Genomic DNA, 27,821 nt, shown 5'->3' with positions numbered 1-27,821 from the left:
TGAACCTTAGAGATGGTTCTTCCTTATCATGGCACCAGGTGAGAACAAGTAGAACAGGAAGTGAAGCTGCCTTTTCCCCAAAGGACAAACTCTTTCCTGGAAATCCGATTGGAAGAAATGCGATATATGGGAACATTACAATAGCTGTCCTGGGAGCTTCCACGTGACACATGACAAAAGCCAATGGCTGGCCAATCTTTTGGGGACTCCTGATGGCACATCATAACAGTGACAGGAAACATCCACTTTTATCCTTTAAACTGCTATTCATTTCTGAGAACATGGGCATCGTTCTTTCTGTCTTTGGAGTCCAGGAACAGGGTGCCACATGTGAAAATCCCTCTACAAGTCATAAAAATCACTCATTTTCAATAGCTCATGAATAAAAACAACATCCCACACACGTGGGAAAAGAAAACAGACCTCCTCTGGCAGCGTGGCTGAGAACACACTATTTCCAAAATCTTGCAAAACAAAATGCAATTGGATCATGAGGGGTAAAAATGAATACAGATGTTTCTTAAAAATATGCAGTCCCCTCCTCTTAGTTTACTTTCCTCCTCCTTCATATGAATATTCCCATTCACCACCTCTTGCAAAATGTAACTATCTACGTGTATATATTTATCAAAAGAAGCCTCATGCTCTTGCTGATGCTGCGGAAGACCGATTCCTGCTAGCAGATGTTTTGTGTTATCTCAATATGTTCCTCAAGAAAGTGTCTGTTCATCATGCCAAAGAAAACAATCCCATGCTGCAAGACTTTGTTCCTCTGCCTTTATATATATATATATTTTTAAAAAGTCCCCAAACAAACCGACAGCTGCAAATGGTTAGAAATAAACTGGTTACTACTCTGTTCTCCACCTCCCTTTCTCTGCCCTTCCTTAGCTCCCTTGTGCTACCCTCCAACCTATCATGGTGGTTAGACTCAAAGAAAGGAAAAGAGTCTAACCTGTGATTATCTGTTCTAAACGGATTGTTAATTCTTCCAGACATGCTATTTTCCAGGGACAGGAAGTGCTGTTTCAGCCACCCAAAGGAGTGACTGTAAATACAGTGTGCCTGCTTGTCACACTTCCTGCTGCTCCCTCAGTGCCACTTCTCAGCCACCAGAGGCTCCCCTCGTGCTCCTCTCTGGAATGGCTGCCTTCGCCATCTTGCCCTCTCTCACATGGCATGCACATGGGTGGAAGTCAATATTAAGAAAACTTGAGAAAAGTGTCTACTGTGGACGGACAACAAAAGCCACTGAAAACAATCCCTCACTCGTGCAAACCTGCCCAGTTTCCTGAAAATCAAATGGTCCCAATGCATGAGATGGAACAAGCAGAGAACAAGATGTTAGTGAACTTCAAGTTAGGTTAGAGAACCACCAGTTTGATCATGAGCCCCAGAATTTGAAAATGACCTAGATTCCTTATCTTGGATGTGATATTGCGAGTTTATTCATAAATAAAACTTCTTTATTCACCAGCAAAATCTTTCTCCCATTATGTGAAGGTCAATTAGTACTAAGTCTTACTTGAATAGTTTCTAGTTCATAAATTTCCTTCCAACCCCAATAGCCTCTTCTCTAGCTTAATCTACCATCATCTCCTGCCTGGCTTATGTGGCTCTCCAGAAACCGAGCTTCCTTCTTCTAATCCAATTTCTAATTTCCAATATCCATGTGGCAAGAATGGGATCTGCAAATCTAACCAGGAAATCTGTCTTGCTGCATAAAACAATAAAGCAGCTTCCTACTTCCTCCAAGGTGAAATCAAAGCTATTTAACATACATTCATTCACACGCATGTATCTCTCCATCCTCATTTTCTGAATCCTCTCAACTTGCATGCAGAACTCCAGACACTTGGAGCTAAGATGCTCTGGCTTGTTCCCTTCTGGGTGTCTTCACATGCAGGAGGATTGGCAGCTGGAAACCTCTTCCTCATTTCTCTTTTTTTGTGTATGTGGCTAACTCCCACTTGTTATTCAAACCTCAACTAAGCTATCACTTCCCCAAGAATTTCCTCCTTGCCCACCACACCTTCAGTCAAGTTAGGCATGTCATAACACCCTGTACTTGTCCTACGATTATACTTAACTTTGTATTTTATTTAGAGACAGGGTCTCACTGAGTTGTTTAGCACCTTGCTTTTGCTGAGGCTGGCTTTGAACCAGCCATCCTCCTGCCTCAGCCTCCCAGCCCACTGGGTTCTCAGGCATGTGCCACTGTGCCCGGCCAAGAACTGGAGAATTTTGAGGAATGCTGCTCAGATGTTTCACAGAATGTTCCTCATTTGGGGTTTGTCTGATGTTTTAATCTTGATAGTCAGATAGCATTGGTATGTTCTGGGGACAAACACCACAGAAGCAAAGTAGCTTTTCCTCACATGGTATCAAAGTTATGTGCTATGAACCTGATTTACCTGCACTAGTGTTAGCTGTGACCACTAACATTTTATTTAAAAATTGGGAAACAATAATATGAAGTTCAAGAATTCTAGCTTTCCTCAGAAAACCTGTCATATCTGGGAACTAAAATTCCCACACGGTGATAGTAGTGTCTGTTCTCTATGCATGGGAGATACTGTACTTACCTGGGCAGCTCCATTCATGTATTCAAAAGATTGAAAGGATTACAAAAGAATCATCTTATAGTCTTTTCTGTTTGTTTCCCAGTGGATAAAAATTTTGTAAGGTCAAGGAATGAATCTGTTTACAGTTACATCTCTGGCATCTCATGCAGGCCAGAACATGGTGGTTCTCAATAAGTATTTGCTGGGTGAAAGAAATGGACTGGATGTTCATAAGCCTCCTCAATTTTGTGTTTGAAATTCTAAACCACAAGCTGATGATATCAAGGAGGTAGGAGCTTTGGGAGATGATTAGGTCACAAAAACAGAAATTTCACAAATGGTATTAGTGCCGCTATAAATGAGATCCCTTTTCCATCTCCCATGTGACATTTTGGAAAAAAGACTGCCATCTTGAACCAGGAAGAGGTCCCTCACCAGACACTGAACCTGCCAGTGCTTTGATCTTAGATTCACCAGCCTCCAGAACTACAGAAATACATACCTGTTGTATCTAAGCCACACAAGTTTAAGCTATTTTTGTTGTAGTGGCCCAAGTGGTCTAAGACAGTGAATAAATGAACAAATGACTACACAATCCACAGTAATGTGGGGGTGATGAGGAGCTTTCTCTGTTTGGGTTCCCATTACTTTTTCCAACTCCCAGCAGTGGCCCTTAAGTCACAGTTTGTAACCATTGCTCTGTAGAAAGATTCCCAGGAAATTGTAATAGGCTCATGTTTACCTTGATATGCAGTGAAAATTAATTCACATTTATCTCTTAATAGCTCTGAGAGACATGCATCTTTTCATCAGGTTTTTAACTGATATTGAGGATAAAACTTCTCCTTCCACAAGTTGCATTGCATATTTATTAATATTCAAGTGCCTACTTTCATCTAAATAGAAAGGTGTAAAATGTGGCTTTCCAGAGTTTATAAAGTCTACAACAAGCCAGGATTGATGGAAAAATAACCCTGAAATACACAATGAAGAGAGAACATAGGAAAAGTAATTGATCCTCTTTAGTGAAGTGGGAGGATCTAGTAAGAATGATGATTGGAACCCAATTTGAGGGGTGCTTTGCAGAGCCAGAAGAAAACAGTGACAGGGAGAAGTTCATCTGAAGCTGGAATACAACTATTGGGGGGATCTTCTGCAGACAGAAGGGGTCTAACAAAGGGAAACTTGACAAAGAAGTTCAAGGCAGACTCCGCCTGCTTAGGCATGTAAGATCCAAGGAAGGTAAAGTTGATTGGATCCAAATGAAACCAGAAATGTTCTAAATTCTGATCATGGGTCAGCGTTGACCTACATTCATGGACTAAAATATGTCATTTAAGTAAATTATTTACTTGAACATGTTTGAACCAGGAATCCTGTATTCCAAAGATTTAAGGTATTACAAAGGAACATAAATGAGTCAAGTAGGCTGGGCTTAATATGATAAGGAGTGGCATATACTTTGACAATCTACAGAGTACACAGAAATTATACAGGAAAGAGTATCTAGTGTGATACAGGAAAGGAACAAAGCCTCTCAGCCTTAGCTAATTGTTACACAGCAGGAAAATGGGTCCAGGATCGCCAGACCCCCTGGTCTTCAAGAGAATCCAGAAGTCTAGACATGTCTATAAAATCTTCTCATAGTTGAGTTGGTTAACTCAAAAATATTAAACCATTTTTCCAACATTTTACTTAACATGATTTTTATATGTTTAACTCATCCTGGAAGTCAACTACAAGATGACGAGGGAATGTCAAAGAACAGTGGAGACAAATATGAAGGAGAATGGCCCAAGCTAGGACCATCTGAGCAACTAAAGAAACACAGTAGCACTAGATTATAACCCAAGAATGTTAAAACTAGATTACAGCATTCATGAACCTACACTGATATAAATAAATGGTTGAATAATAAATGGGAAGTTGACAAATTTCCTGTGCAGCAGAATTTCAAATAATTTATGTACATACCTCCTCTGCAGGAGGAGGGGTCCTTGAGAGTGGGCTACACATGATGACTTGCTTTCAATAGGGAGAAACCTGACAAACAGGACCTCAGCAAAGTGGTCACAGCTAACACCAGTACAGATAAATCAGGTTCATAGCACATAACTGTGATACCATGTGAGGAAAAGCTACTTTGCTTCTGTGGTGTTTGTCCCCAGAACACACCCGTGCTGTCTAACTATCAAGATTAAAACATCAGACAAACCCCAAATGAGGAACATTCTGCAAAGCATCTGAGCAGCATTCCTCAAAATTCTCCAGTTCTTGGCTGGGCACAGTGGTGTATGCCTGTAAATCCAATGGACTAAGAGGCTGAGGCAGGAGGATGGCTGGTTCAAAGCCAGCCTCAGCAAAAGCAAGGTGCTAAACAACTCAGTGAGACCCTGACTCTAAATAAAATACAAAATAGGGCTGGGGATGTGGCTCAGTTTCAATCCCCAGTACCTGCCAAAAATTCTCACTCAGTTCTTCAAAAATAAGGAAAAACAAGGAATGTTTGAGAAAAATATCATAGTAGAGGAGCCCAGGGAGACATGGTGACTAAATGTAAAGTCCTAAGTATCCTGGATGGAGCATGAACAATAAAGGCATTAGGGAAAAACTAGTAAAATCTGAACACAATGAAATTTGGTCATAGTGACATTCCAATGTCAGTTCCCTAATTGTGACAAATGTAAATGCAACATAAGATGTAACCAATATAGGGAACTGGGTAAGGGAGACATGGATCTTCCTCAAATATCTTTGCAATTTTTCCATAAATCTAAAACTATTCTAAATTAAAAGCTTATTTATATGGGCGGCGGGGGGAGGCACTTTGTGTGTCAAAAATATTTGATTGGTTCCAGGGGCTGTTGAGTTTGTCCCTCTGATGTATGTGCTGACATTTCTGTGTTTTACTGACAAAAATCTCTGATCAGGACTGTCTACATAATTTGAAGAGCCCTTTGTTCAAAAATTATTCAGAATTTCAAGACAGTGACAACAGAGTAAATTAAATCAAGCACAGGTTCTGTCTGAGTGCGGGTGCTGTGTGTGAGTGCAGGGTGTACACGGGTGAGGACGGTGCTGTCTCCCTTTGTACCAAGATCCCAGCAGAGCTTTCCTGCCAAGAGGCATCCTTGCCAGATGAAATCCCACCACATGTGCTAGATACTGGGAAATTAGCAATAGGCAAAAAAGTTAAATTGGGTGATAAGTCATCTGGCACTGAAAGTGACCCCAAGACCCCCCTCAGGTGCAGATACCCCTCAGGTTCATCCCCTCACCCTCTCTATTTTCTCCCTTCTCAACTGCAACATGATCTATTACTATGGAACTTCTAAAGAAAGTGTATTTTTTAAATTCTAAAATTAAATACATAAAAGATTCTTAGGGTTGTTTTACAACATTTATGATTAAATATTTTAATTACATTTGCTTCCAAGAGAAACTTTTACTTTCTGAGAATCTAATAGTATGAGATATTAATATATGTTACTATCTTTACCCAAATCCAACCAATCAGTGACCTAGGGCAAGTTATTTCTCCCATTTTGCAGATGAGAAAATGGGAAGCTCACAGAGGTTATCATTTGTCCAAATGATACAGGTAATGGAGCTGGAATTTTAACCCTGATATAGCCTGCTCCAAAGCATCAATTTCCCAAAGAATATACCATTTATCCCTCAAAAATCAAGGCAGTTTCTTTACAATCATCTTTTAAATTAACTTCATCATCAAGAAAGTACCTCTCAATAGTTAGTCAGAGTTTTGAAATCTCAATTGAAATAAATTACCAATTAGGCCATTAGGGAATTTTAAGGTCCTTATGAAACATGAACTTTGAGAAGAATCTAAGAGTTCAGGAAATTTGTCTTTTAGAATTTGGAGGACTGCGAGGATGCAGATGACCAAACCAATTGCCCCTGAGATTCCAAGGCAGAAGTGAGACACTGAGGGCTCTAGCCTACGTCAGCCAGCAGGAGTGTTTTCTTTGAACTACATAGTTTTGAAATGCTGCCAACATTTAAAAATTGGGAAACATAATATGAAGTTCAAGAATTCTAGCTTTCAGAAAAACTCAGAAAACCTGGGATATCTAGCAGCTAAAATTCCCACATGGCGACAGCAGTGTCTGCTCCCTATGCATGGGAGAAGCTGGACTCACCTGGGCAGCCCCATTCATGCCACTCTTTTGTTTTACCTAGCCTGGACCTTTAAAGAAAACAATGCCTGTGGCTACAAATTGACTGTACAAATGGTAGGCACTGCTGTCTTTTTCTTGGGACAGGTCTTCTGCTCTCTAGGAAGGAGGGGCTCTGTCCATCATGGGCCACATCAGGATGGTGCCCACTGGCCTACCATCTGCTCCTTTAGGCTGGATCACAGTCTCAGCCCTTGTAGAAGCTCCTGCCCAAACACTTTTTGCTTGTTTTCTTTTACAAAACCTTGTGGTGGTTGGTTACATGAAAATATCTACTGACCAGAATTGGAAAAATCATTCCCTTAGCAACACTGCCTCTGAGTATCTCAGACTTTCAGATTTCTTCTTTTCCCAGGCACCACTGAGCATTGTAGTGGAATAGTCCCTTTCACATGTGGTAGTTGTCACAAATGTGCAGAAGGCACCATTGGCTAGTTGTCTAAAGATAACCCAGGGAGCATGGACAGATAGACTTCTGAGAGTGACAAAGTAAATATGCTTGGTATTTTGCAACAGGGACAAATATCTTCTCCCTATGTCTTTTCTTTAATATTTATAAGTCATTCTCAAGTTACATACACTTGACTTTCTTATTACCTGAATACTGCACAGTACATGTGGACATTGCTAGACCTTTTTAATATGACACATTTGATCTAGGATACATTAATACAGTGATGCTTTGGTGACATTGCACAGGAGCACAACTGGCCAGCTATACTTGTTGGAGGAGAGAACAAGAGCAAAAGCCTACTCCATCCCTTGCATCCTGAAAAGCCCAGGGAGCCACCTTGCAGAACAAAAGTCCCCTTGCTCAGCACCAGGTCCCTAGGTGCCTTTGAAAGTTCTCGTCTTTCCTGGGCTCAAAGGCATAATAGTATCCTTTGGGACTGTAGTTAAAATGTTTTCTAGTTCTCTGAAAAAGTTTCTAACTTATAAATTTATGGTTTGTATTTCACATAGGTGTTATAGAACACATTTTAAACAGCAGGTAAATGCCCAAATTCTTTTTTTATTCTAAACATAAATATAATATTGTTAAAAAACTTGAAAATGATGTCAAGTATAAATATCATTAACATTCATAATCCCACCAGGAAATAGCTTCTGGAAATATTTTGGTGTTAACTTTTGTTCTTTTTGCTGTGTGTGTGTTTCTTTTAAACATAAGATTAGAATCATACTTTATATTCAGCCTATATATTCCTTTCAGCACCTAAAATTCATTATATTAATTTTTTTCTTTCTTTTTTTTTTTTTTTTTTTTTTTTGTACCAAGGATTGAATCCAGGGGCACTTAACCACGGAGCTACATCCCCAGCCCTTTTATTTTATTTTATTTTTTAATTTTTAAAATTTGAGACAGGATCTCACAAAATTGCTTAGGGCCTCCTAAGTTGCTGACGATAGCTTTGAATTTGCCTCAGCCTCAGCCTCCTGAGTTGCTGGGATTACAGATGTATATCACCATGATCGGCCTAAGTATTCTTTAAGAACTCATAAAACTTAACATCAAAACAAGTAATCCACTAAAAAATTGGGCAAATAATCTGAACAGACACTTCTCAAAAAAAGGAAAGAAAGAAATACAAATGATTTGGTATGGTGTGACACACCTATAATCCCAATTATTTGGGAGCCTGAGATAGGAGGATTGCAAGTTCAAGTCCAGTCTGGGAAACTTAGTGAGACCCTGTCTCAAAAATTAAAAAGGAGCTAGGATGTAGTTTAGTGGTAGAAGTCTGGGTTCAACCCCAAATACCACCAAAGAAAAAAAAAAGCTCAATATCTTTAGTTATCAGGGAAATACAAATCAAAAGTACATTGAGATTCTACCTCATTTTATTCAGAATGGTTATCATAGATGGCTATTCATATTATGTAGAAAAATGATAGAACTGGGCCCAACATGGTGGTGTACACCTGTAATACTAGCAACTCAGGAGGCTGAGGCAGGAGGATCTCAGGTTCAAAGCCAGCCTCAGCAACTTAGCAAGGCTATAAACAACCTAGCAAGACCCTGTCTCTAAATAAAAAAAAAAAATAAAAAGGGCTGGGGATGTGGCTCAGTGATTAAACATCCTGGTACCAACAAAAAAAAAAAAGAGGAAGAAGAAGAAGAAGAAAGAAAGATAGATGGATGATAAAAGTGGAAGACATCATGCTACATGAAATAAGCCAGACACAGAATGACAAGTATTGCATGTTTTGCATGTTTTCTCTCATATGGGAAAACTGAAAGAGAGAGAGATCGAGAGAGAGAGAGAGAGAGAGAGAGAGAGAGAGAGAGAGAGAGAGAGAGAGATCCAAAGGTACAAAAGGGAGTATTAAGGAAATAGAAGGGCAGTGGTAAGAGATGGAAGGGAGGGTGGAAATGATTAAAGCAAGATATATACATGTATGCAAATATCTCAGTGAAACCTATTGCTTTGCATAATTAATAAGAATTAGTATTTATTGTAACAATAAAAAGGACACAAATATTCTTATTGTATATTTCTCTCTGTAAGAAACACATTGTTGCTTTACAAATTCAAAAAAAAATTAAAATTAAAATCAACAAGGATGGGGAAGGTGGGGATTAAAGGCCGACTGAAACCAATGAGCCCAAGCACATTTCAAATGAACACCAACCACACGAAAGCAGTCTGGGTGGTAGGAGGACTGCAAACAAATGCTGAAGTTCTCTTAGGAGGTTTGTTTTTGTGGTGGTTGGAGCAAAGTAATTCTAAAAGTATTTTGGATATACTGTGAGAAGAGTAAATGACTACATGTACTAATGTTGCTGGGAGCCAGGGTTCTTATGTGGAAGAAGGAACGAAGGGAGGCAAGAAAGAACTGACGGGGATGGACAGGAATACTGAGGAGACTGTGTGACTTTAACATACATAAAGCCGGCCGTCCTTATCCTTGGATTTCACATCCAACATTGAGCAACCACAGATCAAAAATAAACTTTTAAAAATTACCCTTTAATGAAAAATTAATAAGTTTTAATTTGAACAATGAATCATCATAACCCATCACATAGATTCAATAATTATTAGGACAAAGTAATGTCTAGAAGACACTACTAATATCTTTGGCAGTTAGTCTTTGATGATTTTCCTTATCTAGACTCCTAGGAGTGGGTTGTATCCCACGCTTTATTATTAAAAGTTCATTCACATTTTATATTATACTCCATGAAAGATCTGTTTGTTTTATAGAAAATATTAAAATTTCCCCAAATCCTGAATAAAATCAGGTAGCATTATTGATTTTGCTATGTTCACACTCCCTGGCACATCACTGAGCTCCCTGGCTGTGTGCACACCCCAGTTGGAGAAATACTAATATGGACTCAAAAGCCGAAGTCCTAAATAGCAGTTAGAGCGATCAGTACTCTTCCTTTGAGTACAACAGTGGTTCTCAACCCTAGCTGTGTGTTTGAGTTATCAGGGAAGTAAAAAAGAAAGAAAACTGAAATACAGTGTCCTACTCTAGAGCAACCGAGTCAGAAATTCCCCAGAACTTCCCTAGCCCAGAGCAGAGATCCTTAAAGTGTGGTCGCTGGACCAGCAACATCAGTAGTATCTGGGAACTAGTCAGAATACAGCACTGAGTCAAACACTTCTGGAATAGGGTCCAGCAACCTATCCTAAAATGTCCTCCAGCAATCCAGATCCATGCTAAATTTAAAAATCATAGGCCTAGAATGTTCCTTTTTGTGTAATCCTGGCTTAAGGAGACAGTCTTCTTAACCACGTAGTAAGATTGGTTGGAAATTCACAGAATCTGGTGCCAGACAGACTTGATTTCATGCTCTAGCCTGCTAGTTACTGGTCATGTGACCTTGAGTATGACATCCTCTCTGAGGCTCAGCTTTACCAGGTAAGGCATGGAGTATCTACCGCCTCGGGTTGTTGTGAAAATAAAATGAAAAATAAAATAGTGAAAGGTATTTTCCAATGTAGGTGGAGCTTGCTAAGTTTTGGCTATTATGACACATCAGAGAGTCATTACCAGTGGCCTAGGGATCTTGAAGTAAGCTCTGGAGGTGGGGGAAGCCACTAATCTAGAGATCTGAACATAGGAAACAGATGTCTTTATCCTGACTTCTCTGGACCTAAGCTTAAATTGAGATGACACCTGCCATAGGCATACGCAAATGAGTCTTCTGGAACAGCTGTAAGTCATTCCCTTAGGTGCTGTCTCTAACCTGTGGAAGTGCTGGCAATACAAGGCTAGAGAGCCATGAGTGCTCACCTGGACCTAAAAACTGCCAAGGGTAAAGAAGGGAGAGAGCACCCTCCTAACACTTAGACCAGCATTCTCCAACGGGAGCCATGAGAAGCTCCGAGAAGTCTTGTTTAAACATAGACTGCTGGGCTGTACCACCAGGGGTTAAGTGGTACTGGTAGTCAGGTGGGATGTGGTGGGGGTCCAAGGATTTGCACTTTTAACAAGTTCTCAGATGATTCTCCTACTGACCTGACCACACTGACTATGCTGAACTGAAAACACTATCTGAGAGTTTATGAAACTGGAAGACAACTCAACTGAGACTATAATCAAAGCTTAAGAAGTGGAAGTTGGTTTGGGGACTTTCACATTTCTTCTGTTAAATTCAAATTTCCTTTGACATGCTATTTAGATTTGCTCGAGAATAAGTCTGGCAAGTTTACAGAGTCAGGCTTGGCAACATGTATATCGGAACTGCAGGTCCCATGGAGGTTGGTGGAGTGGGGTGACGGGGCAGGCTGGCTGCTCTGCCCTCATGGGTGGTAGGGAAAGAACTCAATCATTCACTAGCAGACCACCAGATCAGTTAGGACCTCCTCCCCACTCCCAAGAGGCTGACACATATCAATCCTTTAGGATGTTAAGTGTCATCTAATCCTTCCTGCAATCCTATGATGTTTTACTTGTATCCTCATTTCGGAGAGGAAACAGACTTTGGGAAGTCATGTGCCTGGTAATAGGGATCTTCAGGTTGAAACATCAGATCTCAAAACCTTTGCATTTGTCTTTCGGACCCACACAATGGGAGAAGATTCCTTACTCCTAGACTGAAATGACCAATGCCTGAGGATGAACCAGGCACAGTTGGTGGGGACATCCTGCATCTGAGCTAGATCAGCTAATAAGGATAGACTCTGTACCTGTGCCTGAGTAAGCAGGGTGCAGCCCTCATTCCTCCCCCACTACCTTCCACCATGCTCCGATCTCAGCATCTGACCAGGAGGGGGAGTTGGCTTGGACCCCATTCAGTGTCCTCAGGAATGTGGCCAGGATGACTACATCCCCTCTTAGTCCTAACTTCAAAGAAACACAGCCAGGGTTTAATCCAAGAACTCTAAGAATCAGAGGTCAGCTTGGCCAAAGTGGTGAAGGATGAGAATTTGGTGTGCCAGAGACTGTTCACCTCCCTCTCCTATGGCTCACTCCTTGGATTTCTGGTGTATTCTCCCAGCCCTGGCTGGCCCTGATGCATTCCCTGGCACAGAACCACTCCTGGGGCACTGGCAGAGTCTGAGCATGTGGCTGAAGTGTAAGGGGAGTTGAGGTCTTAGATAAGGAGGGTAGAAGAAGACTGGAAGGATAGGAAGGATAGTCATTTGGAAGATGAAAGGGAGAAGAAAATAGCAAGCCACTTGCCCAGAGTCACAAAGCTAACAGGTGCTGGACTGGACTTTAAGGCTATTTCTTTCTGACTTTAATACTTGTCCTCTTTCTACTACTTTATCCTGCCTCCTTATTGCCCAAGGCAACCTCTTCATTTTTAGATCAATGTGAAAACAACCTTCCATATTGCCTGAAGGATCCACAAGGGGGTGTCTCCAGTGATGGTAAGCTCTCCAGGAGGTGTTCAAGGAGAAGCCTGGAGATCATTCGCTGAGGCTGGAGAGAGGATTCAGACAAGAGAAGATGAGGTTACACATGACACCTGTCTGTGTTGCTTGTTAACAGAATTGATTCCCAGACTCCTTTCTGATTCACATGTTCTTGAGGGCAGTTAGAAATATGGAATTTTATAAGGCACCATCGGGGATTCTAATATGTTTTTATGAATCATTGTGCTTTCCTTTACTCTGAAATACTGACTCTAGAGTGTTCGTGTTGGTGATAACAATGTCAACAACACCTGCTATAAGTCCTGAGTGTTAACTCCAGGCCAGGACCAGCAAGTAGCTCATGAAGTCCTCACAATGACACCTACTGCCCTCCCCTAATCCCAGGCACTTTTCAAGAAGAGGACACAGGCAGAGGAAGAGTATGTTTCCTGCCCAAAGTCACAACACAAGGTACTAGAGGAGCCAGGCTATGAGTACAAGCAGTCTGAAATGATCCAAAGCTATCAGGTCCAAGAAAGGTTCTGAATGAAAGCCAGCAGACCCTAACCTCCCAAATAACAAAAACTGCACCAGGAAAGTGAAATAGACTCTTAGGCTGTTTAGGGTGAATTATGCCATAATTATGTTGTAAATTTTAAACAGACTTAGAGATGACTATGAGTTTAAATTGTTGCCAAGCTCTCAAGGCATAAAGAATTTTATTTTAGAATGTGGTCTAAATGTATTGTATTTGTTTTTCAATTTAAACATTCCAGCATTATCTAAAGTGTACTCAGGTGATTCCTACTTCCATTTCTTCATTTAAAAATAAAACTTGCTGCCAGGTGAAGTAGAACACACCTGTAATCCCAGCTATTCAGGAAGCTGAGGAAGGAAAATCCCAAGCTTGAGGTCAGCCTGGATAATTTAGCAAGATCCTGTCTCAAAAAAGGGGTGGGGTGGTGGTGGGGGGCAGGCTGTGTAGCTCAGTGGTAGAACATCTCGGCCCCCAATCCCCAATACCATGAAAAAAACCAAACCAAACAAAAAAATTACTCATTAAAAATGGTTTTGTCCTCTCATGGAATTTTCAAACAAAGTTTCATTAAGTTTATTGACACAATGGTTAAAACATTAACCCCAGTAAAAGCTCCTGATGTGTTAATTCAATAGAAACTCCCATGCCTTTCTGGGAAAAGCCGGGTCAATACCTGTACCTTACAAGATGTGTCCCAGCCCTCACCCACCAGTGGGTCTGGAGGCCATACCAGGAGAGCAGCACTTTCTCAACCAAATGTGTTCTTATTTCCTCTCTCAGGGTGACTCTTAAAGTTCTAGATGGAACTAGAGCAAGCATGGAGAAAGACGAGAGATTTCTATATTATGAGGGCTAAAGCCAACAGTGACTTTCTCGGTTAAGTGCCTTATCAAATTAACGCTGTCACTAAAGTGGATTCTGGGCAAAATAGGAACTGGGGGAGATGGTCCATCTCCTGACCCTCACCACACAGTGCAAATCTCCCTTGTGCCTGCTTTCAGCCCAAGGCTCTGAAACTATTCTAATTGTTTAAGGTTATTTCTAATTACATATCTACTTAAGACTAAGTGAACTCCAAGGTTGTTTCAAAATCTGATGAGTAGGAAAAGAAGCCCCCCCCCACACACACACAAAATAAATTAAGTCCAGGGGCTTCGTCAAAGTCACCCAGTTGTGTGGGACACCCTTTGCTTCAGACATCAGATCAATACTCTTTCAACATAAACTTTTCTGCCTCAAGCCCCAGGCTTCCCATAATACAGTAGGATCAACCTAATTATTCCCTGACTCACTCACCCAGAAACCAGAAAGGATGTGTTTTTTCAGAAGATCTGTGCCAACCCTCTCCTCTCTTCCCTCCACCCCCATGGCTTAAGGCAGAAAAAAAAAAAAAAAAACCACCTAATAAATCAAGGCGCATTATAAGTTCCTCATGCTGACTCAGGTCAATGGCTCCTTGGTTCCTACCTGGGCTGAGTAAAGACAAAACCAAGAATTCCCGGAAACTTGACTTAGCAAGACATAATAAAAACCTAATAAATGTGAATTTGTAGTGAGATACTATGGCTCTCTGTGTCATGAAAGATGAAGGGATATATGCAGGGCCCAGTCATGGCATTGCTACAGAGCAGAACTGGTAGAAACAGGGTGCTACCTGCAGTTCCTCCAAGGGAAGAGAAATGACAAAAACTCCTTTCTCCCCGTGTCCTATTCAAAGTCCCATAACACTATCATGAACTTCGAAGACTTGGTACTATGTGGTCTTTACAGGTGAAACATACAAATGACTCAGCAAATAAAAACGTACTGAGAAAGAAGGTATGGGGTGGGGGAGAATAAACTGGATAATAAAAAATAAGAGCTACATAGGGGGAAAGGATGTAGAGAGAGAAGAAAATGTTCAGTACACACCTACCATGTGCTGGGCATGATACAGGCTTTTTATATAAAAAATTAAAGCAGTCAAGAGTGTTTAATCTGGGACCACAGATTATTATTATGTCTTGCCTGAGTTCACACTATGGCACATGGGTGCTTGTACACGTGGCCCCTCCTCATGTGCCTTGGAGGTAGTACCAGAATTCACCCACAGGGTTATGAAGACAGAATGAATTCATTTATATTGGAGTCCTTATGAAAAAGCCTGATAGTAGGAAGTGCTATAGAAGGAACTACTAACATGCATAGGGGTTCTCATTTACTCTCTCCAACTCACTTTGATTTTTATGAGGGAGTTAGGGTCCAGGCCTTATAGTTGGAGAAATTGAGGCACACAGAACTTTAATCTAGAGTCATGTGAATAGAAAGTGGAGGTTCAAACTCATTTGAACCTAAGTTCAATTAAATAAATAACACAGACTCATGAAGGTGACATGAAAAAAAAAAGTTAACTTTTTTTGTTAAAGAGTTGACAGATGGGCTAGGGTGGGTCCTGCATCAAGTCTAGAGGAGCATCGGAGCTGTTCATATGTGCTTGTGAGTAGAGAGGGGAACCTTTCCTGGAAGCACATTATTTTCCCTTTAAATCAGGACGGAAATACTCTGGGAACCCAGTAGGCTGGTGCCTTTGAAGTGTGTCATATATGTAGGTACATTTCCTGCTTGGGTAATAGTGGACTGCGACCTTCATTTGATATTTATACTGCATTCCATCGTAAACATCGTGGTCACTTGATAATGATTGGGATTGCCCTTACCTACTCCTCTGTGTTGGCATGAGATTAAATTTACATGTATTATCCAGATTTCTCAAAGTCTGTTGTGATAATACAAGATGTTCCTTAAAAAATAACGGCAATCAGAGTTAAATAAAATGCTTTTACTTTAGTTCTCCAGAAAATTTCCTGGTGTGTGTGTATATGTATTCTAAAGATTCTGAGAAATTTCACAGTAAAGAAAACTGCTTACTTTTAAAGCAATGTTGCCTAAACCTATTTAGCCATAGAACTCCTTTATATGTAATAGAAACTTTGGGGAAACTGAAACCAGCTGATTGAACTTTGACAACCCTACAAAGGAGGAATTATTACTCTCATCTTCCAGGTAAACAAATTGAAGCTCATCCAGTAGACTGCAGAGTCATGGCTAAGACACCCACATCTCTGCCTCTGGAACAGAGATTAGCCTTAACTTTTTTTGGTTAACTTTTTTTTGTTTGTATGTTTTTTATCCTGCAAACATGAAGAAACAAGCAGCCATCATTGATAAGAATGGTTTGCACATACTCTAGCCTGAAGCTAAGACTTGGACCAGCAGCTGACCTCTGCTGGCATTGAGGATTAGCTCCATGAAAGGGACTGGGAAGACTGTTATTTCGAAACTCAACAGCTCAAACAATCCCAATTCATTTGTCTTAGCAACTCTGTGGCCTTATTGACTGATGAAAAATAGCTGGTCATTTGGCAGGCCAAATCACTCTCATTAAAATGATTGTTCTGCAGCGATTCTTATTCTTCCAGAGAAAACAGCAGTGGAGGCAAACTCACTTTAGATCTGGAACTTACACAGAGCAACATTCTTTCCAGCATTTCCCTGGCACATCTGAGTATTGGACAGGATCATCCCTGTCCCTGAGTCCTGCCAAATGCCCTGTAGCCCAGGCCCCCCGCTGATCTGCCAGAAAGTAACATCAGCGACCAAGGCAAGTCCTTCTGTCAAAATGGCATCTCCATACCCAGGGAGATGAGCTTGGGTGAGGATGAGAAGCTGAACCTGGTCCTTGACCAGCAGCCCCAGTCTACAGCCCCTCGGCAGGGATGCAGATAGTTTCTCCTAAGGCACATAGTTGTTAAGCAGGACCCATCAAGAGGAAGCAGGGTGAGCTCCTGGGGACAACTAAGGGTGGAGATGGGCATCTTTCCCTGGAAATTAGCATGAAGTCAAAACTGTTTAATTTCTGCTCCATAGTCCTGCAATGGGACAGGAAGCAGGAGGACTAGGAAGGAGAAAAAGGAGGATCTTCAGAGGAAGTTTCTCCGAAGGTGTTTTCCGGTTGAGTCTTTTCCATGGGGTTTAATGTGCTCCCCTGAATCCTTATATTCAACTAACACTTTTTAAAAAACAAAGCAGGACACAAAAGAACTGTGCTATTTCCCTAAGTCATATCAACCCAATCTAATATAATGAACACTTCAGAGGGTCAGGTCCTGTGCTAGGTAAGGTGAGATACAGTGGCAATAAGATACAGAAGAAAGTAGGCCAGAATAGACCAGTGGTCTTAAAACTGTGTTCTGCTAGTTTTACATAGGGACCTAAGAGGCCTTCAAGTAATGTGGGGGTGGTGAGGGGCTGACTGTGTGGGGTCCTTTTCCTGCCCACCTGCCCTCTCTCTCTCATTCTCTTTCCCCACCAACTTAAGCAGCTCTTTTGTTATCTGTTCTGTGTTTTTCCCTGTAGGAGAGCTGCTGGGAGGTTTAATTTATTGATGTGTCTGAAAAGCCTTTGGGAATTTTTGGTGGTTTTCTGCTGGACTGGCCTGGGAGCAGGATTCTTATTAAGCATGCAAAGGCAGATGCCAATATTGATTGCCCTAATGGGTTCTGGCACAGGAAACACACTTAGAGTTTAGTGTTGGCTGAGTCCTTTCAAGTGAGCACAAGCACCAGTCAGGCCTGGCACTTACTCAAGCATCTGCTTGCTCCCTTCCACAGTTGCTTGTGGCAGCTGCTGGCATAAAACCCTGAGCACCCTGAGGTTTGGACACGTCTCATGCAAACAGCTTGGAGAAGGACACCCTCCACACCTTGTGCATGGGAAATGAAGAAAGTTCTCAGATGCTTTCCCATCAGACATGTCTAGGAGTGGTTTGCAACCTGGTGATCTCTGGACACCTGGATATCTGTACAGAAATGTGCAAGAGGCACAAGGACAATTCATCCTGCTGCCTTTTTTCCTTGGGCTATGGTGCTCAAAGGCGAAAGCATGTGGAAAGCACTAGGTGCCCAAGAATGGGTCCAAGGTTCGAGTCCTGGCCTATGACTGTCTTACTTGTGATCTTGGGCAAGTGACTCCTGTCATTATGCCTGTATTTTTTCATTTGTAAATCATGGGACTGTGACTGTTCTTATCTCATGGAATTTAGGGGTTAATGTCTCCACATAAAATAAGTGCATGGTAAGTGCCCCATACATTTTAGCCATTTTTAATATCATTGTTATTATTATCAACATATCCAAGAGGAACAACTCAACGAGATCAAAGGAAACGTCCAATAACAGCAATAACTCATTTGATGATGTTGGTCTGGAAGCGACGCTTGTCAAACCAAAAACGAAAGCACATTGAAGAAACTGCTTTGTTGATGGCAATTTTCTTTCTCTTCAAGAATGGCATGAAGAACTTCTTATTTTTTTCAGATGCTAAAATGAATAAATCCAAGAAGCTTCTCTCCTTACAGAAATTTACCAGATGGAAGCTTTTTTCAAAGGAATTTCAAAATCTATGTATGTAGCACAACAGGGTCATGTGGAACCCTGTACTGGCTGTCAACACATTTCTTGATGGCCCTTATGGCTCAGGAAGCCTGAGTTCCACTGATATTTTATTAGCTACAGGAATTGCATTTAGAGCAGGTTTTGAAGGAAAGCATCACAAGCTTATCTTTCCAGGGGCTAAGGCAGCCATCAAAATATCACCTCAGGGCTTTGTGTTATATCCCTCGTCCAAGTACACACCCCTCTGTCATCTATCTGAGGAGTGTCACGAAAAATTGTGAGCTCTCATCCCTGCAAACCAGAGACTCTGCACACCTGTAATCTTACAGCTACCTGCGGTTGCCACATGATACAAATATTTGTGTTGACTTCTCCGTACAATCTGGAAATAGCAGCAATTAAATGTGGCAGAGTTGCTTCTGGGTTCCAAAAATAACAGTTACAAGTCACAATCACTGTGACTTAATTGAAGTCTTTGCCCTAAATGTGGCTTGCTACAAAAACTGAAGGTGGATACCCCCTTTAAACAGAATGGAAGGAGAGAGATGAATGAATGAATGAATGAATGAATGAATGAAATGCCCATTTAAAATATCATTGGTGGGAATCAACTATTTCTAAAATTCTACAGAATTTTTTTTACTGAAAGGACTTTTAAATTTAGAAATATGAGTCAGGATTGTAGGTAATGAGTCTTAGCAAGAAGAAGATTTTACACACTCATACTCTCTCCCATCATATACCTGCCCCTCCTTTGGAAACACAGAAGGTAAGACCCTATATCTGCTGTTACTTAACTATCTGTGTGATCTTGGGTAAGTCACTGCACCTCAGTTTCCTCACTTTATTTTTTTTAAGAGAGAGAGAGAGAGAGAAGAGAGAATTTTTTAATATTTATTTTTCAGTTTTTGGCGGACACAACACCGCTGTTTGTATGTGGTGCTGAGGATCGAACCCCGGCCGCACGCATGCCAGGCGAGCGCGCTACCGCTTGAGCCACATCCCCAGCCCAGTTTCCTCACTTTAAAATGGGGATGATAATAACAGTACCAAAGGCATATCATTGTTGTGAGGATTCCATGAATTAACAGTTTTGAAATGTTTGGATCTGTGTATGGCACACTGGCCTATATAAATGTTAACCACCACAACTACTGTTATACCATCATGATCTTCACCAGATTCTCCTGTTACATTCTTCCTCCTCCAAATGCCCTGAAGTTCCTTGTATCAGCAATATCGACAGGACCATTTTAAGGCTTTTAAGGATAATGGTGTCTTCACCAAAAGGTCATTACGAACTCATTAATCAGTGATCTGGGTGGACATTTCAAGTGGACTGAAAGTCACCTTGGAAGACTGGGAGGCTGGCAGTGAAAACAATCACATTAAATGAGGAAGAGTTTGTCTTTGGGGTGAGAGGTACCACCAAAGGGCTGAAATGTCCTCTTAGAGACATACTTTTCAATTGTCCTCCTGCAGGGGATATTTGTAAAGTCTGGAGACATTTTTTTGATGGCACATTTGAGAGGGGGTGTTATTGGCATCTGGAAGGCAGAAACCACAGATTCTTCTAAACATTTCACAATGCACAGGATAGTTCACCACTGTAAAGAATTATCCCATTCAAATGTCAATAGTGCCAAAGCTGAAAAGACTGTTAGGTAAACTTTGGTGCAAAAGCCCCCTGGATCCACAGATGCTTGGATATATTGTTAACTTCCAGCTGCCAAGAGCTAACCAAAGGTGCCTGGCCCAATTCTAAAATGGTGCACATGAGGTGCTACTCCTGTAGTGTAGCAGCAATTTATTTCAGATCAAAGACTTAAGATCTCACTTGGTCCCCCCAAACCCATATAGTTCTCATTTTAGCACTGACCAGGAGACTATTTATTTCTTTTAATACTTTTAGTTCATGTACTGAAGCTTCTATACATTCTAGGCTCTGATCCTTCAGAGATGGTTCTTCAAATGTGACCTGTCTAAAAATATCCAATTTATTCTTTTCCTCTACCTCCTACGCATGCTCCTGCCCCAATATTACCCATCTTAATAAATGCTTTGACCCTCTTTCTTGTTTCTCAAGTCAAAAACCCAGGCATGTAATATCCTCTACTTCCTGTTGCACACATCACATTAGATGTAGATCACATTGTCTCCACCTCCTAAATTCATCTTGAATGCTTCCTCTTTTCTCTGCAGCCATTGCCCTCTACTGAACACTGCAGATAACTTTCTAAATCATCTCCTCACTTTTATTCTTGATAATTTCTAACTCATTCTCTACACAATGGTCCAAGTCATTGTTTTAATAATAATAAATTAAAGGTTATCACTCTTGACTCCTTTGATGGCTTCCCATTAATGCTTCAAAGGAAATTCAAACCACTTATATGGGCTTGAAGAAGTCTTACAGCAGAGTTCTCAAACAGCTGCATCACCTGGAGCTTGTCAGAAATACAAATCTCATTTCACCTCACTCCAGTCAGAATGGCAATTATCAAGAATACAAGTAACAATAAATGTTGGCAAGGATGTTGTTGGGGAAAAGGTACACTCATATGTTGCCGATGGGACTGCAAATTGGTGTAACCACTCTGGAAAGCATGGAGATTCTTCAGAAAACTTGGAATGGAACCACCATTTGGAATGGAACCACCATTTGATCCAGTTGTCCCACTCCTCGGTCTATACCCCAAGGACTTAAAATCAGCATACTACAGTGAGCATATCAATATTTATAGCCACTTAGTTCATAATAGGTAAGCTATGGAAACAATCTAGGTACCCTCCAGCAGATGAATGGATAAAGAAAATGTGATATATATATATATATATATATATATATATATATATATATATATATATATATTACTTAGTCACATAAAAGAATGACTTTGTGACTTTTGCGGGTAAATGGATGGATCCAGACACTATCATGCTAAGTGAAATAAGCCAATCCCCAAAAACCAAAGGTCAAATGTTCTCTCGGATATGCAGATGCTAACACACAAACTCTCTGTGTGCTTCTAATACATACTCAGTTTTGAGAATAGCTGCTTCATGTGCTCTGGTTCCTGGCTCCCCATCCCTGATCACTTGGTTTCACTCTTTTTTCTGATTACACACAGCCAGACGGACTTCTTTCCAATTCCTTGAATATACCAAGTTCTTGTCTACTTCAGGTCCTCACACAGGCTGCTCTTGCTGCTGGGGCACATTTCACATCTCTCTTCTCATGCTGAAGGTTCAACTGAGATGCCTCCCCTGACCCTCTTTTGAGGTAGCTTTCCACCGTTAATTTTTCTGTAGCTAAAACCAATGGCTTTCTTCACACATTCCCATGATTCATTATATGCTATCTTTATTTTCTAGTTTACTTGTTATTCTCTGGTTCCTTGATCAGTCCATAGGGGTTGGTGGGTATTATATGAGGTGTGCCCCAAAAGTTTCTGTTAATTCAGGAATATTCAGAGGTAAAATGATGAGATTATGAGAGTTGTAGTTTGAATGACTAGGTGATAACTATTGGCAAGTGAAGAATGGCTAGAGGAGGTGGGTTACACCCTAGAAGGATGCATCTTCCCTACGGCCCCTTCCCTGTTTCTCTCCTTGCTTCCTGACCCTGCCATGAGCTGAGCAGCTTTCCTCTGTTATGGCCTGTCCCCATGACGTGCTGCCCCACCTGGGGCCCAGAGTAATGGAGTCCAGCCATTCTGTGGACTGAGATCTCTGAAATTGTGAGCCTTAAAAAAACATTCCCTTCTCTAAGTTGTTCTTGTTGGGTATTTTGGTCACCGTGATGGAAAAGCTGACTAAAACAGTAGGCTAAGTCTGTATATAATGGATATACTACAGGGCTGAGTTAATAATAGGTGATCAATAAATAAACTCAAGAATGAATTGACAGTCTTAAGGCACTTTCAGGCAGGTGCAAAAAGAGAAAAATACATGGCATGGTGCTCCAGCTCTCAACATTGACGAAGGCAGACATCATTACTTGATTTCCACAGTCATCATGGCCTAGCAATTTTTCAAGCATCAACTCAAAAAAAAAAAAAAAAAAGGTAAAAAGTTAAAAAAAATACTTAAAATGGAAGTGGAAGTGACAAGTACATTAATTTCCTAAAATCATACTTTAAAAGTCTAATTGCTATTGTGTGTGTGTGTGTGTGTGTGTGTGTGTGTATGTGTGTGCCATGTACTGCTAACATTTCATAACCATTAGTTCCCACACAGGGTAACTGACAGAGGGGGGATCTGAAGCCATTTGCCTGAGCTCATCCCTGAATCCTTTCACTACAGTGAGAAAAACAGATAATAGTTAGATACTGATAGGGGAGCACTTCACCCACTTCAAGGTGTCAGAGGGTGGTGTAGTCTGAATGTGTGTCCCCTCAAAATTATTATGTTGACATCTTAACCCCCAAGATGATGGTATAGTAGATGGAGTCTTTGGGGGTGATTAGAAAGTGATTTTGGAGGTGATTTGTGAGGGAGGAGTCCCCAGGAATGGGATCAGTATCCTTATAGAAGAGACCCCAGAGAGTTCTCTCTCCACTTCCAATCTGAGGACACAGGAAGAAGTTGGCAGTCTGCGACCTGGAAGACATCCCTTACCAGAACCGACCATGTTGGCACCCTGATTGTGGATTTCCAACGTCCAGAACTGTGAGAAACAAATTTGTGTTATTTATATAAGCCACTCCAGTCTATGGGATTTTGTTATAGTATCCTGAATGGACTAAGCCAGAGGAAATCCTGGAGCTCTAAGGCTTGAGTTAGTCAAGCAAAGAAATTCAGAAGCAAAAGCATGAGCCTTTTACTTAAAAAAGACATCTTAGTTGGAAAGTGGAAAGCTTTGGTAAAATGCACCACATTCATAGGTGGATGTTTGAGTATGTTCTATTCAGAAGTAATGTTGCTACCTGCCTGTCACCTTAGCATATTTTTCACTGAAAAATTTTTTTTAATACTGGCAGCATATCTGATCTTAGTAAAGTTTATTTATGTAAGTGAACAGTAGGATGGGGTGCAAAGTGCTTAGAGGGTCTTTTGGAGAAGGGGCACAGCTTTTCAAGTTATTCTTGTGCTGTGGATAAATTGAGCACCTGTCCTGTGTTACTAATCCCTTTATAATGAGTTGTTATTATCAGAAATATGCTGTTCATATCAGAAATGTAACAGCGGAACATGTTTGGAAACCATAGACATAGATTTTTAAAGCAATTTTAATGGAAGTGTTTATACTAAATATCTTCTCTGAATGTAATTAAAAAGTAGAAATAATTCTTAGCTGATTTGCAATAAAGGGAAACTGCATGGAGGTGGGATTTGTAGCATAGCTCTCTCTTTCATGGCAACCCGCTGATGTCACAAGCAGGACTGAGACTTTCCCAGTGGATCCAAGATTCAGTTTGGAAGGTTCTTCTGTGTAATTAAGCATAAAAAGGTCTACAAATTTAGGTAACCTTCTTTTTTAAAAAAGATTAACTTTACTTAAGTTGAATTTGGAAGGAAGTGCTTAAAGCAAATCAGATAGTTCTGCTCTAACATTTTAACAAGACATGGATGTAGATATGTCATATAATTCACAAATCTGAGTTTGATGTGATGTCATGCCTCTGTTTCTCTATGGAAATAATACAGAATTCTCCATGCAGAAGAGAGATCACTTCCTATAACACCCAATGCCTTTATATTAGAGTTCCTGAAATTATTATCCTCACAGAAGCTGCATCCGAATCCCCTCAGAGGCTTGCTAAAAATTCAAAGTAGCGTTCCACCCAGAACAGCTGGATCAGTCTTTGAGAGTGAGGCTCTGGGGTGTGAAATTTTAATATTTTTCAGAGATTTCTTATTTGAAACCATTTTTTTTTTGGGGGGGTGACTGAATAAAGGAACAAGAAAACATTCTTTTATCACATACAGAGGCATGTAATTCATGAAAATCATCAACACTTAATAGGTCATAGCACATACTGGGTCCCCAGGCTGTGGGCAGCACCCCACAGGTCAAGCAGGGGCATGGAAAACACTGGCAAGGATGGAAGGAAGCAAGATGCTGTGGCCTGGTAGTACTAGACTGCTGGGTTTCAGAATACTGCCAAAGTGTTAAAATTAAAGTAAGCTGTCTACTTGTACTTTGTCAACAAGGTCAATTATAAAACTCTCACCAATTCTCACTCTCATTTCATAAAAGAAAAGGCATTTAACAACAACAACCAAAAGAAAGAAAAGAGAAAAAAGCTGGAAAGATAAAATATCAGAATAAAGAACATCCCTCTACGTGGATAAATGCAGGAATAAAGATGGGCATTTGAAGTGTGCCCTGTTATCCTCATTTACTGAGAGCATCACAACACTGATATTTAGGAAGCTCTCAGGTATTGGAAAGACCTGCATTTAGTAAAGAAAGTTCTAAGTTCTGGCCTGGCTATTATATGACTTGAACAGCACTAATAAAACTGATGTGTCTTGGTTTTCTTACCTATCAAGTAGGGATAATCCATCATAGGGACTGTTAATGACCTTACAGGGATTGATCAACTGGCATATAGAAGGGACTCAAATAATGAAAAAAAAAAATGTCCTCCAACTGGGCAGTAGGGCACTTTTGTAAACCCAGTTAGTTGGGAGGCTGAGGCAGGATGATTGCAAAGTCAAAGCCAGCCTGGGCAAGTCAGCAAGACTATCTCAAAATTTAAAACAGGGCAGGGAATGTAGCTCAGAGGTAGAATGCTCCTGGTTTCAATACCTAGCGTGGAAATAAAAAATCCTTCTTTCCTGGATTCCTCTTCTAATGGATTTACAATCTACTAAGAATCTTGTTGGACTAGACATCAAAAGACTTGAGAGAGAGATAGAGATAGAGAGATAGAGAGATAGAGATAGAGATAGAGATAGAGATAGAGAGAGAGAGAGAGAGAGAGATGCTTGAGATAAAAAGGAAGATAAAATGCTGGATGGACCCCAGCATTTTATTTGCAGCTCCTCTCTTGCTTTAGATTCTGATGGAGTTCCTCATTAGAGCAATCTTGGCACCTTCTACTGAGTGTCTGAAACAGCACTTCTCTGCCTAGTTTGTCACATGACGCATGGGGAATAATTAAATAGCTGTCACACATGTTTACAATGCTTTTTCTCTTATGCCTCTTCACAAATGAGTTACTTCCCCAAAGTAAATACAGGCCAGGTAATCATTTGTACAGGATGAAGAGATGTGTGTATATGCATACCTGTGTGCTTCTGTGTATGTGTGGGTGTGTGGGTGTTGGGGGAGGCCAGGAGGGGGTTGCTCAATTGTGCAACTCCAGGGGCACCATTCATACTCTATTCTAAGGGAACAACGTCCCATTGTTAATCATGACCCTAGGAATTGAGCAAGATACTGGATGAGGTGGAGAAAGGCATATAGATAAATATTATTTCACAAAGACCTCAACATGAACTCCAGGAATTTGTTAAGATAATTTCAGAGCCAACATTTTTTGAGTGCTTATGTGTTGAACACCATCCTAAGCACTTCATGTGCATTGTCACGTTTTATCCCTCACAAAACCCTGTGGTTATTATCCCCACATTCTAAGTAAGGAAACCAAGTCTTTAGTAGTCACTTGCTCAAAATCACTCATGCTTGTCAGTGGCAAAGGCAGAATTTGAAACCAGGTGTCTGGAACCAGAGTCCAAACTATACCACTTTTCTGAACCATCCGCCAAGTAGAAAACACAGGGAGAATGGAGATCTTGTTTCATATTCATAAACTCTCATGGAGGATTGTTTTCCCTTCTTTCCTTCCTCTTAGAAGGCAGTTGGCTAGGTCTGGCTCCTATTTTACCTGTGCCATGATAGGAAATAACTGCTTTGTTCAATAACCTGTTCAATAGTCCCTCTAGCAATGGTGTCTCTGTTTCATTGGAGCAGGGACACTTAAGCATTCAAGGTTCTCTCAGAATAAGTTGGTCATTGTACGCACAACCCCCTTTCTTCCAGAAGGAACCACAGATGCTCTGCTGAACTGGAAGAAAGTAGTAGCCAAGCGTCCGGTCATCGAGCCTCCTCCACGATCCCTCTGGTCAGTGGTTATTCTGGAAGTGGCTCTAATCTGTCATGGTAAGCGGCTTTTGGAAGACGCGCTTTATTAGCTACCACCAAGAGCTAATAGACCATGTCAGGAAGTCTCCATAAGCTGTAAAAACATTTCCAAAGGTCACTGCCAACACTCCGGACTTCAATTACTTTTTAAAGGAAAAGCAAACAAAAGCGGAGGTCTAGAATTCCAAAACACAGAACTCCCAAGTGAAGCGTTCTCAAGTGGGCTGTCCAGGCTTACAAAGCCATCCTCCACCAGCCGGTGAGCAAGCCCTGTCCAGAAGCTGTCTTGAAGTCAAGGACTAAAAGCCCCAACCCAGCAGTGGGGATGATGGTGAAGAAGGAAAGAGGACACAGTTGTCCCTGGGTATCCACAGTGGATTGATTCCAGGAACTGGCAGTTACCAAAATCTGTAGATGCTCAAGCCCCTTAAAATAGCATAATATTTGCATCTAGCCTGGGCATATCCCCCAGTACACTTTAAATCAATTTGAGATTACTTACAACACTTAATACAATATAAATGCATGTAAATAATTGCTATGCTGTATTGTTTAAGGAATAACTACAGGTAAAAAGCCTGTACATGTTCAGTATAGAAGGAGCCACCATAGACCTGACTTTTTTTGATCCACAGTTGGATGAAACTACAAATACAGAGGGGGCCAAATGATTTCTCTTGGTTATTTAGATTTGGTGCATGAGGCATCTAACCCTCATCCCTACTTACACTTCCAGCACCTAACATGGACTCCTTTGTAAGCAATAATAGAGAAGTGATTAATTTGAAATTAACCCCAGTATATTAGACATTCTTCTTAATAAATTACATTTTTCTATTCTAATAGTAAACAGACATACTAATTTTTTTTAAAAAAGTAGTAAAACACATAAAGAAAAATGAATTACATCACCTTAAAACCTGACAATCTAGTTTGAGGCCCACTGGATAGTTCTTGCATCAGGAGGTTTGCTTTGATTTGGGGATATCTCAAGGCAAGTGACTGTAAGTCAGGGGTCCTACTAGATTGGAAACATTAATAAGCACTGAGATTTCCATTCACTGCTGTTTTGAGGTCCAGCCACAGAGGAAACAATAATGTTTCATTCTGGCTCAGGATAAGAAATTTAGTCTTGAAAACCATATTTTGGGGTTGAGGGAAAGGTCATCTGCAGAGTTAT

At 40.8% G+C, this 27,821-nt stretch overlaps 1 protein-coding gene across 3 annotated transcripts in view; it reads right to left on the bottom strand.

The window, feature by feature from the left end:
• MOB3B (MOB kinase activator 3B) overlaps window positions 1-27,821 on the bottom strand; it is a 193,478-nt gene that overhangs the window by 41,124 nt on the left and 124,533 nt on the right. The gene's annotated exons all lie outside the window — the stretch shown is intronic.

This window comes from Spermophilus citellus (assembly GCF_964194105.1).
Source record: "Spermophilus citellus genome assembly, chromosome: 2".
In the NCBI taxonomy this organism is placed as follows: Eukaryota; Metazoa; Chordata; class Mammalia; order Rodentia; family Sciuridae; genus Spermophilus; species Spermophilus citellus.
This window is presented reverse-complemented; position numbering and strand designations above follow the sequence as displayed.